At 37.1% G+C, this 18699-nt stretch overlaps 1 long non-coding RNA gene across 3 annotated transcripts in view; it reads left to right on the top strand.

Moving 5' to 3' along the window:
* LOC143655882 (uncharacterized) overlaps window positions 1–18699 on the top strand; it is a 114097-nt gene that overhangs the window by 16894 nt on the left and 78504 nt on the right. For 2 of the 3 annotated variants that reach the window (XR_013162330.1, XR_013162329.1), the window contains exon 2: window positions 13082–13166. This is a non-coding gene — a long non-coding RNA (uncharacterized LOC143655882). Of the gene's footprint in view, window positions 1–13081; window positions 13167–14205; window positions 14364–18699 lie in introns of those variants that run through there. The other variant, XR_013162331.1, reaches the window with a different exon arrangement.

Consider the following 18699-nt stretch of genomic DNA (forward strand, 5'->3'; position numbering starts at 1 on the left):
GTAGAAACTTGCTCTTGGTGATTTACTTTATGAAGTTTCTCCAGGATTTATTACAGAAACTGGCTACAATTTTCTGTAGACCATCCTGGTTCAATCAAGTTGAGGCTCATGGACTTAACAGAATTTGATGTCTGACAAAACTAGTGCCCCTACACAACTAATCTGTTAAGAAGGGAAATTTGGAATGATGTAGAAGTTTGCTGTGTGCGCAATGCCATGTAACAGTGTTTGAAAAAAAAATTATGATGATTTTTATTGGAATATGAGGCCTAAATGAGACTTCGAGTTCTGTGATGGTAGGAACTCCTACTATTGGGGTGCTCAGCCTTGGGAAACTTGCAGAAATCTTGGACAGCAAGGACTTTCCAAGCGACCCAGGGTAAGGACCTTGAGCCAATTTTAACTAAATGTTAAAGGACAGAATGACCTCACTTGACACTGCGTAACACTTTTTACCATTGCTTATTTCTTTTCTGGTTATTTATGAGACTACAGCTTCGGAAACCTGCTGGAGTTAATTAATATGATTTAAGCAATTACAAATCATAGTGATAATTTTCCTGCAGTCTACACTTCTGACCAAATTCAAAGGATGGCTGACCAAAGTTTACGAGAAATTTTAATACAAAAGTTGAAATATGGGCCTGCCTTCCGGAGGAATTGCTACTATATCATTTATGGAATACTAGAGTCTTACTCAATTAAAAAAAATTCAAGAAAGGAAACTTACATTCTTCCTTATCGCCATCTCAAATGGTTTCTTTTACAAACTTTGCCCATTAAATTCCATGTTCATTTACAACTATTTCCTATAGTGACTTTCAGAGACTTGAGGACTGTGTTATTAATATTAGTCCTGAACCTTCCCTACGTTAGCCTCAATAACTCCTGATTCTTTGATCTTTCCCCAGAGTTCTTATTCTCCTTTACTGGTCAGAAAGCCTCTGAACCCACAAAGCCTTATAATCCAGAATCCAATAGGTTTGTTTCTTTTTCTTTCCTTTTCTTGCTTATAAGATAAAGGAGCTGAGAAATGCTCCTTGATAATTGTGGTAAGGCAGAGCATGCAACATACTTAATTTTACCACTCAAGTTGTGGGCTTTCCTCATAGTTGATCATTTTCTCAAGCATTCTATAAAACCCCCTTTCTAAAATCCAGGCTACAAATTGATGTCAGTCAATTTACACCCTGGAAAACAGACCAGCTTGCCACTGCAATCAATCTTTAAGCACAGAGGAGCCTAGGCAAGCACTTGTCTTTATAGAGCAGCTTAGTTTAAGCAATTAACAATCAAGCCTTATACACATAAACACAACTATAATTAACTGTTTAATAGTAGAAGCTTGCTTTTCAAATTTTTCCCTTTGAGTGGAGTCAAGGTGAATTACTTGATTTTTCCATCACTAAATGCTACAGCAGCTTGATCTTTTGTAAGTCTCCAGTCTCCACATATTTTCCTATACCCACTATATTTGACAGTAAAACTGCCAAGCTCCATTATTTCCAACTGGCAGCAATTTAATACATAGTTGAGTCAGTTATTTAACTAAATAAATTGCTTAAAGTTAACTCCATTTGTAAGACCACAAGGTGTTTCTAAAATGTGCTGCCCTTTTATATCATAAACCTGGATTAGGTTTACAACCCCATTTCCCCTCAGCAGTTTATAAATCAAACAAAGACCATAGAACAATGCATAAAAATCCCTGTGAAACCACCCTGAGAGTTTTTGTTAATGACAAAAGCATACTGGGAGCAGGATTTACTCTGGTAGAGAATGCAAGTTTCTTTTAAAGTAACCTGAGTTTGCAAGGGTTATCTAACTTCCTTTAAGAACGATCAACTTTGGAACTTGAGTTTTGTGAAGCCACAAGCCATCTGTTCAACATTTTATCTACAAAAATGGCAGGGCGTGCAAAAAAGGTTTGCGCATACTCATTCAACTTCTTTGCTCCGACCCATTAACAAATAGTCTGCCAAATGTTCTTAGAAGTATGTGGGAGAATAAATACTGAATTACTTATGATGTCTCTCCACAGGTGCTCATTAACTCTAAATGAACAAACACACAAACACGTAAATACGTATAATGCCTGAAATGAACACCATGTAATCTGGCCCAGCTGTAATATTTTCCTTTTCCAATTAATTGGGATGTGTTTCTGAGCCCAATTAAAATTAGCCACTGATTCCACCGAAGATAGTTTTAAATGAACAAAAGGAAGCTGAAGATTGGGGCATTATTCTATAAAATCCCATGACTAACTCTCTTCTAAAAGTGAACACATTTCATTTTTATGAGTTACTTCAAGATATGTGTTTAGATAGAAAAAAAAAAAGCTTCCAGAACAAAGTTCAATCTGCTAAGAGCAGATACCATAGATTAGAAATCCGTAGTATCTTTAAATGTACATCTAGTTGTTTAAACTTGGAAATCTAATCATGACGGTGTTATTTAGGGAATGGAATGGCTTTTGTTGGCCACATGACATCCTTAGTGGCCTGTGGGGCAGTCCCTGGTAATTGTGATGTAAGTATTTACTGAAAGGTTAAGAACTGCAGAGCAGATAGGCCACCTTCAAGAGACTGTCAGCTCTGAGACTCGACACTAATAGCAGGAGATAATACCCAAAGAATTTATATTTGTCTCTGGAGAAACATTTTTACATCCATTTACATTTGAGTATGAGAACGGAAGCTGCCTTTATCATTTCTCTCCTTGATGTTACTACTCAGCAGAGCCTAGAAAATTCTCTGCTCTCTCATCTTACCTGCCCACTACCTCATTTCCCCCGACTTGTTCCGCTTCTTGCAGAAGTAGACTAATGTCTGATAGACTGGGCTCCAGTTTAGAAAGACCAGTTTAATGTATTTCTTAGGTTCAAATTCACAAGTAGAAACTTTAGAGAAATGAAGATTTCTTGCGCGAAAATGGTGGCAGGAGACAGGACAAATTCCTCAAAGGAAATGAAGCCTGAAGAAGAGGCTCGAATGGCTATTTTCTAGGTTGTCGTGACTCCCTTTAATTGTTGTAAGCCATGACTGGCTTGGATTTGGTTCTTAAATAAGTTCAAAGTAAGGATGAAAATTCACTGGAGAGGTGAAGACCAAAGCACCACTTAGATCGTTTCAATTTCAGTTTTCACTGCTGAGGAGAGTTAAAACATTTGTAGAAGACGTTAACAAAGCACACACAAACACCCATGGCTAATCACAGATTTACAGCAAGGGACAAATAATTATTTATGTAGTCAAATTTGAGTTATAGGAGAGAATGAAAATAAATACAACATTAATAATGAAAATGCACAAAATCCCCAAAGCCAGGATAATTAATGATCATGAGTTTTTCAGCATGCTTACCAAACTGCCAAATCAAGCACTTTGGGATTTATCCTCTTTTTGGCTACCTTAACTCTTGGTGGAAAGTTAAAGAAGTGCAGAATTGCCAGAAAGCAAGCAAGGAGGAAGCAGTGAGAAATTGAAAAATCCATAAAGATTATTTACCAAAAAAAAAGGGCTTGAAAGCAATGCTTAAGACAAAAATAAATCAAAGCAAAGCAAGACTAAAAATAACAACAACCAAACAAAAACAGAAAAAACACCCAACTGCATAAAAACTTGGCTATAACATACGTAGTATGAGTTATCGCTATTAATTATGTCTTATTATCTAGGGAGGATGAAGTTTACAAAGGGAAAAATGTCATGTAAAGTAGTATAAATTAAAGAGACTCAGACAAAATAATTGAACATGCTGTATGAAGAAATACTGATTGATGTGCTTTGAATCTCAGAATAGTTGGATCACCAGTTCTATTTAAGGTTTATTAAATGAGAAATGTATGCTATTTATATACAATAGACTGATCTTCTAAAAAGACAGAGTAAAAATCTTAACTAGGAACTCTAGCAAGAGGTGACCATGAGTTCTCTCTGACCTGAGTTCTGCTCCTCTGTGATCTCCTAGCTCTGGGTCACTCGTTGACTCTCAACTGTTGTGTCTTTTTCCATAATCACCTTTGTCATTCCATGTCCCACCCGTGCTTTTTTGTATTTTAAATGATGTATCAAGTGTGCAGAATTCTCCATCTTAGCAGTTGTTCAAAGTGCATAGCTTATAGCACCATCACTTCATTGTTTGCATTTATTACTATAGGTTGGTTCTTTCCATTATTTGCTTTTGCACAAATTTTTGCAAATGATGGAACTAAAAGTTGCTAAAAACCTCTAATTTCTGAAAATAGTCTATTGTCATGGCCCTTACATGCTTTACTCTCTCTCTGTGCTACTCTGGTGTAATGTGAATTTATATATCCCCTGCCTTCTTCACAAAGCAGAAGGTGTTGGGTCTAGGTACTCTCTGGGAGGGACTTTTTAATTAAAAGCCTGTTATCTCATGTTCACCAGAGTATAAGGGTACCTCTTTCTCTCCTGTGCAGTTATTTCAGTTAAAACTGTCTCCTTGACATTTAACAACTTGAGGGCTCTAATGGGCAAATCACAATAATTTTTTATTCACTTAATGAATATTTACCTATAACCAACAAGCGATCAGGCCAAATCATAAACTCGAGTTTTCTGACTCTGAATTCATCCGCTAGATCATAACTGCTGTTTGCCATGTGTATTGACAGGAGACAGCTCTGAATATTATGAGGTTATTCTAAGAATTGAATCACATGACTGCGGGATGCCCAAGTTCAAATTCAGTAGGGCAGGCTGCAAGCTGGAAACTCTAGTGAATGTTTTCAGAGAAGCTGGTTGGCTGAAGCAAGAGATGGAAATTCTCTTTTCAGTCTGCTGAAATCATCACTTCTCCTTTTAAAGGCTTCAACTTACTGGATTAGGCTTCTCTCATTGTTGAAGGCAGCCTCCTCAGTTGATTTTAGAAGTAAGCAAACATAGACACAATCAACTTACTGACAATTTAAGTCCACAAAATATCCTTACAGTAACAATCAGGCAGTGCTGGCATGACCAAACAACTGGACACCAAAACCTGGCCAAGTTGACACATGAACTTAACAATCGCACTAGATTTAACTCTAGCATGTAGGATGCATATCTCCTTTGAAATAGAACTTCCTCCTTTATGGAACCAGTTTCCCATATTGTTTTAACAGATTCTGGGCATTTTAATTTCATAGCCAAGACCCATCAATTTGCCCGAGCATATGTTTTAGGAAACTCGATGCTGAGACAGAGAAGTTTGTTTTAAAAGGTGATGCTAATTTTGAAAATGGGATGATATTTGTTTTGCCTTGCTGATCACTTGTGTGGCATGTTTTGATGTAATTGTGTGAAGAATTTCTTTTTTTTTCAAAGTCTGCCTAAGGGCAATGGGGATGGGTTCATTGAATGATAGAAATTGAAAAATAATAAATTCAGAGCATCTTTGGTTTACTACTGCCCTTTTGGAAAATAACTGAAAGAATGTCTTTCTTCAATTATATCACTTACATGTTCAAAGTGACGTGGATCTATAGAAGTAAATATCCTGTACCCTGGGATTTTAACTGATGAAGCTTACTGATAAACATGAAGATTCTACAACACTGGAAATACCGAAGTCCCAATAACTCAAAGGACTTTTTAAATTGGAACTTCTAAGATTCATCATTCAACCAATACATAGAATCCTGAGGTTTGGTGCCAATCCAAGGTCACCTCTGCCTTATTTAGGATCAGTTTTGAATTTTTTTCTGAACTATTTGCAAATCTTTGCTAATAAATATATATTTCTTGTATTTTTGTACTCCAGGCTTTTGTGGCATTGATTCAGTGTTTGCATTCTTGTCTGGAATATTTGATAAATTTTGTGTTATTTATTAGGTCGGAAAAGAGACATTCTGAGGGGTGGGAAGAACAAACTTTTATTTAGTAACCACTATGTGCTAGGTGGTTTACAAATATTACCCCATGCACTACTCATAATAGCTGTTTTCATTTCAAATGAATGGAAATTGAAAGCATATTAGCTCTCATGTAGGGGATTTGAGAATATTTTTATTTTAAAAAGTATATCCTTAGTGGTTGAGATGGGAAAATTTATGTACTATGATCCCACAATAGAAAAAAAAGTAAGAATAACTAAAGAGACAAAAACAATCAAATGCAATATATGATGCTGGATAGAAGCTAGCAAAGGAGGAGAAAAGGCTCAAATGGATATTATTGGAATATATGCTATAACTGGAATATAGACTGTAAGCTTTATATATTATTGAACTTGATAACTGCACTTCAGGTAGTTACATATCGAATATCCTTGTTCTTAGAAAGTGCAAATGGCAGTATTAAGTGTTCAAGGAGCATGGTGCATACAACCTGTACTCAACTACTCAGAAAATGGATGGATGGATAGATAGATAGATAGATAGATAGATAGATAGATAGATAGATAGATAGATAGATAGATAGATAGATGAATAGATAAACAGAATGATACAGCAAATGTGGCAAAATGTTGAAATTCATAGATCTCGGTATTGGGCGTGTAGGGGTATCTTGGAGTTCTCTGTATAGGCTTTGTATTATTTTTGTAACTCTCTTGTAAGTTTGAAAGTATTTCAAAATAAATAGTTAAAAAATATGTCCTCAGACTCAAAAAAGTTTGAGAAGCCATAATCTTATTCAGGCTCACATCACATGAGTTGACTAGACAATCGGCGGTGTAATGCATTTGTAAAAGATGCCCTCAATCCCTGCAGATGAGATTCATTAGGCTTTTAAAACCTAACCTTGGTTTTACTGGTGCTAGAACTTAGTGTGCTGAGTCAATGAGCCCAAGCTACTTCACTATTCAAAATTTATAATTCATAAGCAAATGTTAAAATAATTCTGCCGGTAACAACATATTTGCAGCGGTTTTCAAGGTGTGGCCTAGGGACCCCTGGTGGTCCTTCAGACTCTTTCAGTAGGGAGGTCAAAACTATTTTCATAATAATACTAAGAAATAATTTAACTTTTCACTCTTATTCTTTTATGAATCTACAGTAGAATGTTCTAGATATGAAATAGCTTATGTTGGCATTATTGGCCTGACAACTAGTAGAATTCTTGTGTTTCTTGGAATATTCATAGTTATTTGGTGATATAAATATATGTGTGGTTTAGAGATTTATTCAGTTGTTCTGAATTACTTCTACTTAGCTTCCCTTCCACCAGTTATTTTTGGTTATAACTTCTGTAATCTCTGTAACTCATTATTTAATAAACTGCTACTTAGAAATGCTGAAGCTTTTTTTGTTGGCACCCTACACAGAAACACAAGAAGTAAACACACTTTGCATCTTGTTTTGCAGGATTATTTTTAAAAGATTTTTTGACTAGTCTCTATTTACACAATTTTAAGTTAGAATTTAATAGTACTTTACTTTAAAATAAAAATCATATTTATTTCACTTAAAATTGGATCACTGGCTTTAAAAAGGAGATAAAACATCCTTTTTAAAGTAGAAATACGCTATATCTAAGTTTGCTGAAAAACAATAAAACTTCATGAAGCATGGATTTACAGCAAAGGAATTGGCAAAACATAAAAAGAAAATGAAAATATGATGAAAGCTATCTTTTCTTTGAATTATAGGTGCTAGAAATTTACCTTATTGAATCTTATGTGTTAGAACATTTTTGATGTATTATAGTACCAGTTATTTTGCAGCATAATTTTGAGATTTTAAAATTAGACATGACTAGTTCTTTAAAAGGCAAAAATCGTTTATTACAGTTTTCAAACTAGAACTGGAAAAGACACTCAATCATCTGACAAGGTAAATTATTTTACTGCTTTGGCTGGAGAAGTGACCATAATAGCTGAGGTACAACCTTGTACAGTTGACATGCTGAATGCCTGCTACATGAAAAATCAGTTTAAAAAATCACAGAGTGGTCAACTTTCCTACAATAGAGCAACTCCCTGAATTAAAAATGTAGCTGTAAACCTAAAGACTGAGATAATATCTGGTGGACAGAATGTATTTTTGCCTTGCAAAGGGATGAATCATGAAATATGTCTTGTACATGCTGCTTTGCTTATGCTCTCTTGGTCTCAGCACTAACTATTCCAAGAATAGCTTTTTTTGTTGAATGTTTGGCAATAAACACAAGTGGTGCTGAAATAGACACCTTGTTTTTTTTTTGTTTTTTTTTTTAACATCTGCACTAATGGTACAAAACAATGGTGGTTATAACTGCAATTACTTAGCAAAACTCAGGGCAGTGACACCAGACTGGACTAGTGGTCACTATTCTTTAACACCATTCACTCACAGTAAAATAAATACCTGTTTAATTTAAGAATGCACTTGATGAAGCCATAGCAATTATTAATTTGATTTTATCTCAGTCCTTGAGTGCATGTTTTTTTAATAATCTGTATGACAAAATGGGAAATAGAGGACTAATATTTGTCTTGAGGAAAAGAACTTAGCTTGAGCAGCTAGCTGAACTCGTTACTTTTCATTGCCACAACATTTTTACTTGAACGAACAATTGGCAGACAAACTACGGTTATTCAGACCTGGATATATCCTTGAAAATGAAATAAATAAGAGTGTTACTTCAAGCAAATAACTTGTTTTTGTTGCCTAAGATACAATTTGGGCTTTTAAGCAAATCTTAGAATTTTGGAAAACTTATCAAGGAGCTTGATAGCTTCCCAACACTTATATTTTCTCATAAGAATGGTGGTGACGTAATCAAATGTGCCCTTTTGATATTGTACAATAAACAATGTCAACATTTGGAAAATCTATATAATTCAGTGAAACGTTATTTTCTAAATGAACAGTTTGTGATTTTACGAAATCATGCATGGGTAAAAGACCCATTCAAAATGCAAGATACACCAGAAGATTTTAAGATAAAAGGATATGAAAAGCTTATTGATGTGATATGAGATTTCATATTGCCACTAACCTTCAAGAAACTACCAGTTATCTAGTTTTGATGTATTATCAAAGAATATCCATAATAGCCTAAAAAGGTTGTTATAGTTTTCCTTCCTTTCCCATTTACATATCTGTGCGAGGCTGAATTTTCTTTACAAGAAGAGCATTTAATGTAGCAGCATATATGAGGATCTAGCTATTTTCTATTAAGCCAGATATTTAAAAAGCATCACAAAATGTAATTTTTCTTACAGTATTTTTTGAAAAACATAGCTTTTGTTAAGTTAAATAATGAGCTATTATTTTAATGTATGGTAGGTTTATTTTTGTTATTTGAAAATGAATTAGGGGGCGGGCCACGGTGGCTCAGCAGGCAGAGTTCTCGCCTGCCATGCCAGAGACCTGGGTTCTATTCCCGGAACCTGCCTGTACCACCATCACCACCACCAACGACAGTGTTTTAGGGTGTGCCACAGTGGCTCGGCAGACAGGCTGAGTTCTCGCCCGCCATGCCGGAGACTGGGGTTCGCCCATGTGAAAAAACAAAAAAGAATTAGTAAGTGTAGATTTCTAATATGGTGAATATTGGTAGATATAACCTATATAAACAAAGTTTTTTGGTGTCCTCAGTAATTCTTGGGAGTGTAGTGGGATGCTGAGACCAAAATGGCTAAGAACGGTTGCTATAATAGAAGCAAATTGATAAAATTTTTGCTAGGTGCTATAAAACACATCCTCTCTCATCGTATCACTCAAGGACCCTTAGGAAATAGAAAACACCCTAGTGAGTGACATGAGACAGTTTAATTAAAGGACTATTTTAATAGATATGAATAAAGTTAAAGGAAACTGGTAAGATACAGTGCAGCATCTGGGGCTAGTAAGGGTAAGGCACCGTTACTGCTGTTAGGCCTGAACGGTCAAAAAGATGAAAGTGTTTTGTTTTGTTTTTTAAGATGGAGTATTTTAAAAACAAAGATAAATAGCTCAATCTCTCTCTTTCCACTCTCTGATCATCTATGGTACTTCCCACTGGCTGAGCACAACCAGGAGCCTGGTGGGTGCGGTCTAAAGGGGTCAGGCCATAGAACATGGGTTGAGAAGGATAGGAGGTGAGTCTGGAGGAGGGGCAAACAGAAAATCCAAAATAATCATTAGCATTAACAGCCACAGGAGCATCTATCATGGAATTATGAGACATAAAATACATTCTTTACCTATAAGGGCTTATACATTTTTAAACCTTTTAAATATTTTATGTAAACCTTCTAAATATTGTGTGTAAATTTGCTAAAAGCAATAAATGCCATGGGAGTGGGGGGTAGGGATGAGTCAAGATGAGAAATTGGGGTGGGTTTGTATTAGGAAGATCTCTACGGTAAGTAGAGATGTGGTAGGATTGAACCAGAGGGCGAGTGAGGAGGTTCTCTCTGGCAGCTGGGGCCATTCTATGCAGTAAGAAATATGTGAGTAATAAACAGAGTTGGTGCCAGTTGTATTGAGGGTTGGTCAGAGAGGTGACAGATGTTTGTGTATTAAGGTGGGTCCAAATTATGAAGTGCTTGAATGACAGAAACTTGTACGAGACTTAACTGGAAAGAAACAAAGTGATAAGGCATGGTCAACCCGCCACAGACCCACCAACACAGTACATGATAGAATCAGAAGGATGCAATTATGGCAAGAAATCCTTGCCTGGTAGTAGAGTGGACTATGGACACTTCATGTGCTCAGACATGGCCACTTTCAGGAAGGGCATTGAACCTTGGCCAGGGGCTCCTCTTTTCTCTTAGAGTTCTCATTCTGTGTAGGCCACATTTGGTCACGGAACTTTAGGGGCACCTCTGTGAGGAGCCAGGGAGGCATTTTTTGTCTCCTTATTTCTGTATTCTTTTCAGTAGTGGACCTAGTCTGAGTTTTAATCTGCAATCTCAGAACTGACTTTGGGGTCTTCACTAGACCAACCTGCCATTGAGAATGCAGGCTAGAGACATAGCTTGATGAAAATGTTTTCTGGAAAGATTAGCCTGGTCTCTGGGAAAAGGAAATTCTTGTAAAAGTAACAAGCACTGACTATCTCTTACAAATTAGAACATAAACTGCTTTAGTTAAATTTGGCAAAACACAAGTCTTATGACTCAGGAAGAGTTTGCTTATTCAACTTCAACAAACAAGGACAACATGACATGACTTATATGAGTTTGAAGCAAAAAATCCATTTTGAGTGATATTGGAAATTTGGATGAAGAAAGAACAAGTGAAGAGCATGTGAGAGCGAAAGGAATATCAGCTATGATTTTGTCCTTATGATAAAAAATACTTAGGGCGGTGTGATGGTGGCTCAGTGGCAGAATTCTCACCTGCCATGCCGGAGACCCAGGTTCGATTCCCAGTGCCTGCTCATGCAAAACAAACAGTAAACAAACAAGCAAAGCAAAAAAAAAAAAAGCTAAAAAATATTTTAAAAATTGACCCCTCTTTGTAATGAATGAATGATACTACAATTTCATGGAATACATCCTTTAATCTATTAATGAAACATATTTATTGGTGAAGAATCTGCCTCCCCATGAAAATAAATAAAATGACCAATTTTTGGTGAATATTTTCATTACTCACTGCACTGTAAATCAATAGAAGCTGCGTCTTCAGTTACTTCTTTTTTCCCCCTTGGATAAGACATCATTGAAATGAAAATGATACTATCACTTTTGTGTTTGTGTCATTGTGGTTTCTGTTAGGAGTCACTCACCTTATACAATTCCTGCTCTTCTTTTCAACTGAGGTAAAATATTCCTTATTAATGAGAATATGTGTTTTGTTTTAGGGACCTCATGTTCTCTATTCTCTAAGAATTTTGCACTTGTGTAAAAGACTGCCATTAATGGGGAGAGATCTATCTCCCTTAGAGAGTCATCTTCTATTTCAGGAAACCCAGCAGGCCTGTAGGGAGAAGCAGGTCATGTCATTTATTGTGATGATCCAAATAATGGAAATTAAGTATTCAAACAACAACAAAAAAAAGTTGTTAGTGGACTATGAGAGTTAATATAATCGAAATATCTTTCTGTGTTTGAAATCTGTCTGTAAATAACCGTACCAGTGTAGGGCACAGACCCCAAGCACAGTGGATGCTCAAGTTGTAAGAAAGACCTTGAGGCTAATAAATGACTATCTGGTGTGAAGATTCTAAGGGATCTGGCTTGGGGCTGGGATGAAAGATAAGGCAGGCCAAGTTTGTCTCCTGCTACCAAAGAAGCTGTGTTTGATGATACCTTACAAACCGTTTGAGGGTCATAAGAAACTCTCACTAGTGTTTCAACGACACTCAGCGGGAGCTTTCATGACAGGAATGCAGATGGTACTCCTATGTTATGCAGATTTCATAAGTCTCACAGAAGTTTTGGATGCTTAGACTTTACCCAAGTGTCTAGTTTGTTAGCTTTACACATTGCATCTCAGACCTCGTAAAGATGCTTCAAATCTTTTTTTATTTTTACAAAGACTTTTTAAAACTCGATAAACTAACAGGACTTGTTTTGAGAGCTCTCATAGGTAACTTAAAATTTCTATTTCCATGATGCATTCCTAAAGGCAGAAGCAATTGAAGAAACGACAAGGGCACCATTCTAGATTGTAAATATTTCTTTTCCATTTGTGGCTTACTTTTCCCCGATTAGGATAGCTAAAGGTGTTTCTGCCACAACCAGTTGATTATGTAAGACAAAGAGTAGGTTGTGAACATATCATTTTTCTCCTGATCAAGCTCAAGAATCATATACTTGATGGGTTAATAAACTTTAAGAAACAGTATTAATTAGTTAAATAAAACATGGCGGAAAAAGTGTCAATGAAGAATTAGTCTGCTCAGAAACTGATGTTGTTGGATATTCACTAATTGAAAAATAGTAATAGCAAATATCATAAGACTATAAGTAAACATGTTTTCCAGAACTTCATAGGTATTAGATTGGAAAAGCCGGGGTGGGGGTGGGGGAATGGCACTACTTAGGGTCCATTTGGTTGTTTAAAAGTACCCTAAACCAAAAAGAGTAGAAGTTTTTATAAAAATGGCAGACATTCAGTGGGTGATTTTTATTGGGTGGGCACTATGCACACACATTAACTCCTTTAATCCTCAAAACAGCCCTTTGGGAAAGAAATTGTTATAATTCTTACTTTCAGATAAGAAGTCCTCAGCACAGAGTGTGACGTCTCTTCCCCATGGATACACGGCTGTATAAGTGGCAAAGCTGGGATTCGAACCCAGGTAGTGTGGACCTAAAGGCCAATTTCTTAGCCACTAACCTCTATACAATTATCTGTAGAACTGAAATGAGGTAGTAATGCCTCCCAACTGTACTGATTTGAAGAAATCTAAACTAAAAGAGGACTAGGAGAACTAACTTCTAGACTTTTGAAAAACGTGTTAGGAGATCGCTATTAGTTTGAGATATTCTTGTTGTCTGGAAAAGATGAAGATGAAGAAATAAGAAGGAAAGGAAAGAAAATGATAAAGAGGGGTGCCATAGCCAGAACGATACTGAGAAGTAAGACAACACTGCTCTCCAACTCAATTTTTCAATTTAATTATTTGAGAGATTATTGCTTTTCCTCTAGAAAGATCATGGAAGGCAATGGAAAAATAAAATTTATGTAAGTTTGCAGAAACAAAATATGCTTAGCAGTTCTCTTCTCTAGAATGAATTAGAGCTTACCTCTACTTATATTATCTTAATAGTAAGACTTTTCACAATTAGCTATTGCAATTTGAATACTTAGTATATTCAAGGATAAGAGTATATGAGACTGCAACTGAAACTGCTTGGTTATCAAAAATAACTTTGAAGTTCAATTTTAAATACCTTAAGCTGGGTGATTCATATAAATGTTCATTTACAACTTGCAATAACCTCATGTGCTAGATACTATTCAAATCATTTTACAGATGAGGAAACTGAGGCTCAGTGAGAGGAACTAATTTGTCCCTAGCTGTATACGCCAAATGTATATCGTTCGCATTGTCCTTTGTACTTGGGAAACACTATTGAATTTCTTGTCAGATTTTTCGGAGTATTATAATGAAATCATTATAGAGATATATAGTTTTAAATTTCAAAGCAGGATCTATTGTGATAAGATAAAATAAAATGAAATATAAATGTTCTCAAAAATTATTGAGAGTCAACAGAGATGATTTGGTGGAACAGCATTTGCCCCCAACAAATTATATATGACCGACTTCATCTTCATAATGGTCCAATTACTGCGCACCCATAACGATGTTCTCTTTTTCATATTCTTTCTAGATTCTAGCTCTAGTTTGGAAAAGGAGAGACTCTACCTACTGTTAGTTACATCACTAAAAAATACATTACTGCACCAGGACATCAATCCCAAGGAGAAGGAGAAACAAACAATTATAGGATTAAAAAATTGGCTCTTCCCCATTAATAAAAATTGCTCTCCATAAATGAATGTGCCCCTTAATATCTAGAAACAAAGGAGGTAGTTTTTAATAAGGCAGCACTTAAGTACAAACACATATACTAACACTTGTTCTTATTTCTTTATTTTTGACTCTGTCAGCAACCCCTAGGTGAGGTGACATGCCGTGTGGAAGGGCTGATGTTTTTCTTGTGGGTGGAGACCCAGTCAGATGTGATTGGAGCAATGGGTGGGGAGCATCATGCTTCAGTTTCTGAGAATGTTGATCACTTAACGCTGACAAATGATTCAATATCATTAATCGGGGTGCTTGATATGAAGCCCTGCATATTCATCATGTGGACATTAGCTTTGAACTTGAAGTATTTCTAAATAATCATGTATGTCAGATTTAGAGGAGGGGTAGAATGACATGGATATATGGCAGTAAATTTAAATTGCCCTTCCAACTTGAAAATCATTTCATTGATTTGGAAAGAGGACCACAAACTTCCTCCAGGTTATTCATGAGCTGAAGTTTAATAATGAGATGAGAATCACGAAGTTCCCCTGTCCTATGCCTGTCTGTGTGGCATCTATCTTACTATTCATACATTTTTTTAAAAAGAAAATAATCTTTATTCCAGTGGATTTTAGGATTAATTTGACATATAAGAAATGTCAGCTAGTACTTACATATGAGGATTTGGGCCATGTGGAATCATTAAATCTAGCAAATAGATGAAGACTCTTTTGGTGGTGCCTAAATGTAGTTGATGATTGTCTTGTGCCCCCATGGCATATATGGATGGTGCAGCATGGTATTTAAGAGCATGGAATGAGATTGCCTGCATTGTGTCCTGAAGTTTCTACTTATGAATCCTGAGTTCTTGGGCAGTTTCCTCAACCAGAAAGAATCATACCTACCTCAGAGGGTTTCATTAGATTTAAACAACTCAATACATGTAAACACCTGTGCTGGGCATGTGTTAAGGACTTAATAGATATTTCTTGGTTGTATGTTGCATCCCTTTTTCATAATGGCAATCATGCTTCATTGCCAGGTCCTGTGGAATAAGTAAGATGATGTCTTGTTCATATTGATATGCCTAATACCTTATGCCCAACCAATTAAGGTCTGCAATTATCTATATAACTATCCTGGGTTCTTCTACTTGCTCAAAAGCCAAGTTTAGAGTCCTGAAAACTGTATCTTTCAGTTGAGATGTTTTTACCAAAGGTGCAGTTCTTAGCAGCACAAATAGGCCCCCAAACTTTTTATTAATTATGAGAATTGCTCTATTTCTCAATTGTAACTTTGTGTGTGGCTGTGCTATCGGGCTGGAAAGATGTATTATGCATTTATTAAGTCAGCAAGTATTTGTTACTATGTCCTAAACATGGTTCTAGGGCTTTGGAGATATCCAGGTAAATAAGACACACGAAGTCTCTGTTCTCATGGTGGCTGGGAGTGGGAAGAGGCAGATATAATATTTTAAAATTAATGAATAAGAAAAATATCATGCAATGATAATTCTCCGCTGTAAAGAATGAAAGAAGGTTCTGAGATACAAGAGATATTGAGTGGACATTTACCTTAGGAGGTCAGGGAGGGCCTTTCTGAGGAAGACCTGAATGTTGAGCTCTGAATGACAGGAAATAGCCAGGCTGCTGAACACAGAGGGCAAAGGGACCAGCTTGTGCAAAGGTCATGAAGAAGAGGAGACTGTTTAAAGAGTTTAGAGAGTGGCGTGACAAAGGGGAGAGTGGCCAAGGGTAGGGTGAAAGATGAAGGTTGAGTGCTATAAACCATCTTTAGGAGGTTTGGTTTTTTTTTTTCTAAATGCAGTGGAAAACCAGTGCAGAATTCTAATAGGCATAGAGATATTTAAAAATATTGCCCAGGTGCCATGTGGAAAATAGATAGTGGAATAAAAGAGTGTCAGAATCTTTTGGTTAAGGCTTGAGCTGGCTTGGCATGAGGGCATAAACTAATTAATGGAAATCCAGGTAAGTTTGAATAACCATCCAGTGGGAAGGCCCAAGATGCAGATAGTTCTGAGAATGACTGAAAATCAGCCTTGAATGCTACCAGGACTCTCTCCCTCTATCATACCTTTTATCATTCTTCTGTCGTATAAACTTTATTTTTCCTCAATTCAGACAGTTTATTCTCGAGTCAACATGGCCAGAGACACTTCCTAAGGTTTATAACTTCATGATTTCTACAACCAGAATGGATTAAATCTATCTCTCAGTAATACATTGAAATTTCTTGGAAGAGAACTCTAAATGGCTGCTCCTGAACTAAACAACTGTGTTCAGAGAATGGGCTTTTGGTGAGGGATGCAGGGGATGGAGCTTGGGTGCAGTCCCCAGGGGAACTAGAAGGGAGGGACACCACAATATTGTCACTACCAAGAGAGAACGGTGAATACTGACAATCCATTGCCCTAAACCTCATTGGAGTACCAACTCTACTCGGTGTTGGGAATACACCAGCAAGCAAAACAAATTAAATCCCCATATTCATGGAGGTTCCATTTTAGACCAGGAGTGTATATTATGGTGCCATTAACAATGCTTGGTAGTGTTTGAGCCACTGGGAGCCCATCAAGGAAACAAAACAGGCAAAGCCTCTCTATCTTCAAGGAGTTTAGAGTCCACTGAGAGGGTGAGGAGAAGGAACAGGTCCAAAGCATGTTTGCTGTGTACAGTACTTAAGGGATGAAAATGAAGTGGAAGGAGGTTCTAGAAGTTGATCCCTCTCCCAGTCATTCCCATGCCCCCATAACCATTTTAAGTGGTTGGCATGAGGCACATCCCCTGGCCCAAAGTTGCCTTGCCTAGGCACCTTCCCTGGGCATGTGCCAGGCTGTAGCCTGAGCAGAGCACCTTGGCCTCCATTGTCGCTCATACCCTGCAGGATTTCCACGGCAGGTGCCACCATGCCAGCAGTTAGGGCATCATCATAGTTGACTGACCTCATTCAGTCTGTTGGGACCTGTTCTCTTAGTCTAAGCAATACAATTTGTGAAGCCAGGTGTTCTGTTTATAAAGCACTGGGGTTTCCGCTGCCACGTCTGCCAAACAGTTTCAATCATTTGCCAATCAGGTAACAGAGCCAGGGGCCAAGAATACGCCCAGGGCAAGAAAAGACCTAATGGATTTATCTGCCAAATGCATCTTAATCCTCTGTTTTTTAGTGTAATGTTTTGAGTCACCTAATAATCACAGAATGAATGACTCAACTTTTTCTCTTTTTGAAAAAATAATTGAAACTGTTAGAGATAGAAATACACTCTGATGGAATCAAGGACAGCACATTAGATTGACAGTACTTCATAGTCTAGGTATACTTATTTGATTAATTGAAAGATTAGACATTTGGGCCTAAGGCTATATATGTTCTGGTCATGAAAATTATGCTAGAGTCTCAACAGTACGCTGACTATAGCTGGATGGTAGCCAAAATGAAGCAACTAATGTTTTCTAACTAGCATGGCTTTTTTCTCAGCAAAAAGTAAATAAAGAAATGAATATAAATGAGATCAAATTTGTGGATTTTACTTCTATATGGCTTGATGATTTCATTCTATTCCAGTACTGTTGACCCTTGCAACTCTGCGTCAGTTATCAATTTATTGCTTCTTGGCCTTAAATTCACCCATCACTGACTGATGTGAAAAATGGAGAGGGGCCCTTTAAAGATTTTTCCTTTTCCAGCTTGCACCATGTCTAAGGATGTCCATAGAGTCTTCTCAGGAGGCTTCTATAGCAAGGGTGTCTTCTCTAGCATCTGGCTCCCATAGCAAAGTGGTTTCGCCAGCACCCAACTTCTGCTTCCAGAGCTATCTTCATGGGATACAACCTTTACAGTCACACAGGGGATATGCTTGATTAATCTTCTGCTGCTGCCATCTTGAAATTCTTAATATTTTTTAAACAAGGGGCCCCATATTTTCATTTGGAAGTGGGCCTGGCAAATTACTTAGTCCATGCATCTCAGGGTGGCTTTCCCAGTGCCAGGTGCCTGTAGCATGGGCAGTTTCTCTTGCCTCTGGTTCCTGCAGGGCATGATGGTCAGCAGCACTCAGTATCCATCAGCTTCCCCAGTCCCCCCATGGGCAGTTTCATAGGGACCCCTCCCCATGAATAACTTTTCTTGCACAACTAGCTTTGATGCTTTTTGTGGCCCCATTCTGCCATGACCTTCATTTCTCCTGGGGCTATTCAGCCCTCTCTTGACCTTGGGCTTGACAAACTGGTGGTAGCACTCTTCATGGCCATTACTCCAAGGCAAGGGATACTGAAGACTGCAATGGACATCAAGAAGTTCTGGAAGTGTGGAACAGAACAGCAAATGGAAGAAAGAA

The sequence above is a fragment of the Tamandua tetradactyla genome, chromosome 14 (assembly GCF_023851605.1).
Source record: "Tamandua tetradactyla isolate mTamTet1 chromosome 14, mTamTet1.pri, whole genome shotgun sequence".
In the NCBI taxonomy this organism is placed as follows: domain Eukaryota; kingdom Metazoa; phylum Chordata; class Mammalia; order Pilosa; family Myrmecophagidae; genus Tamandua; species Tamandua tetradactyla.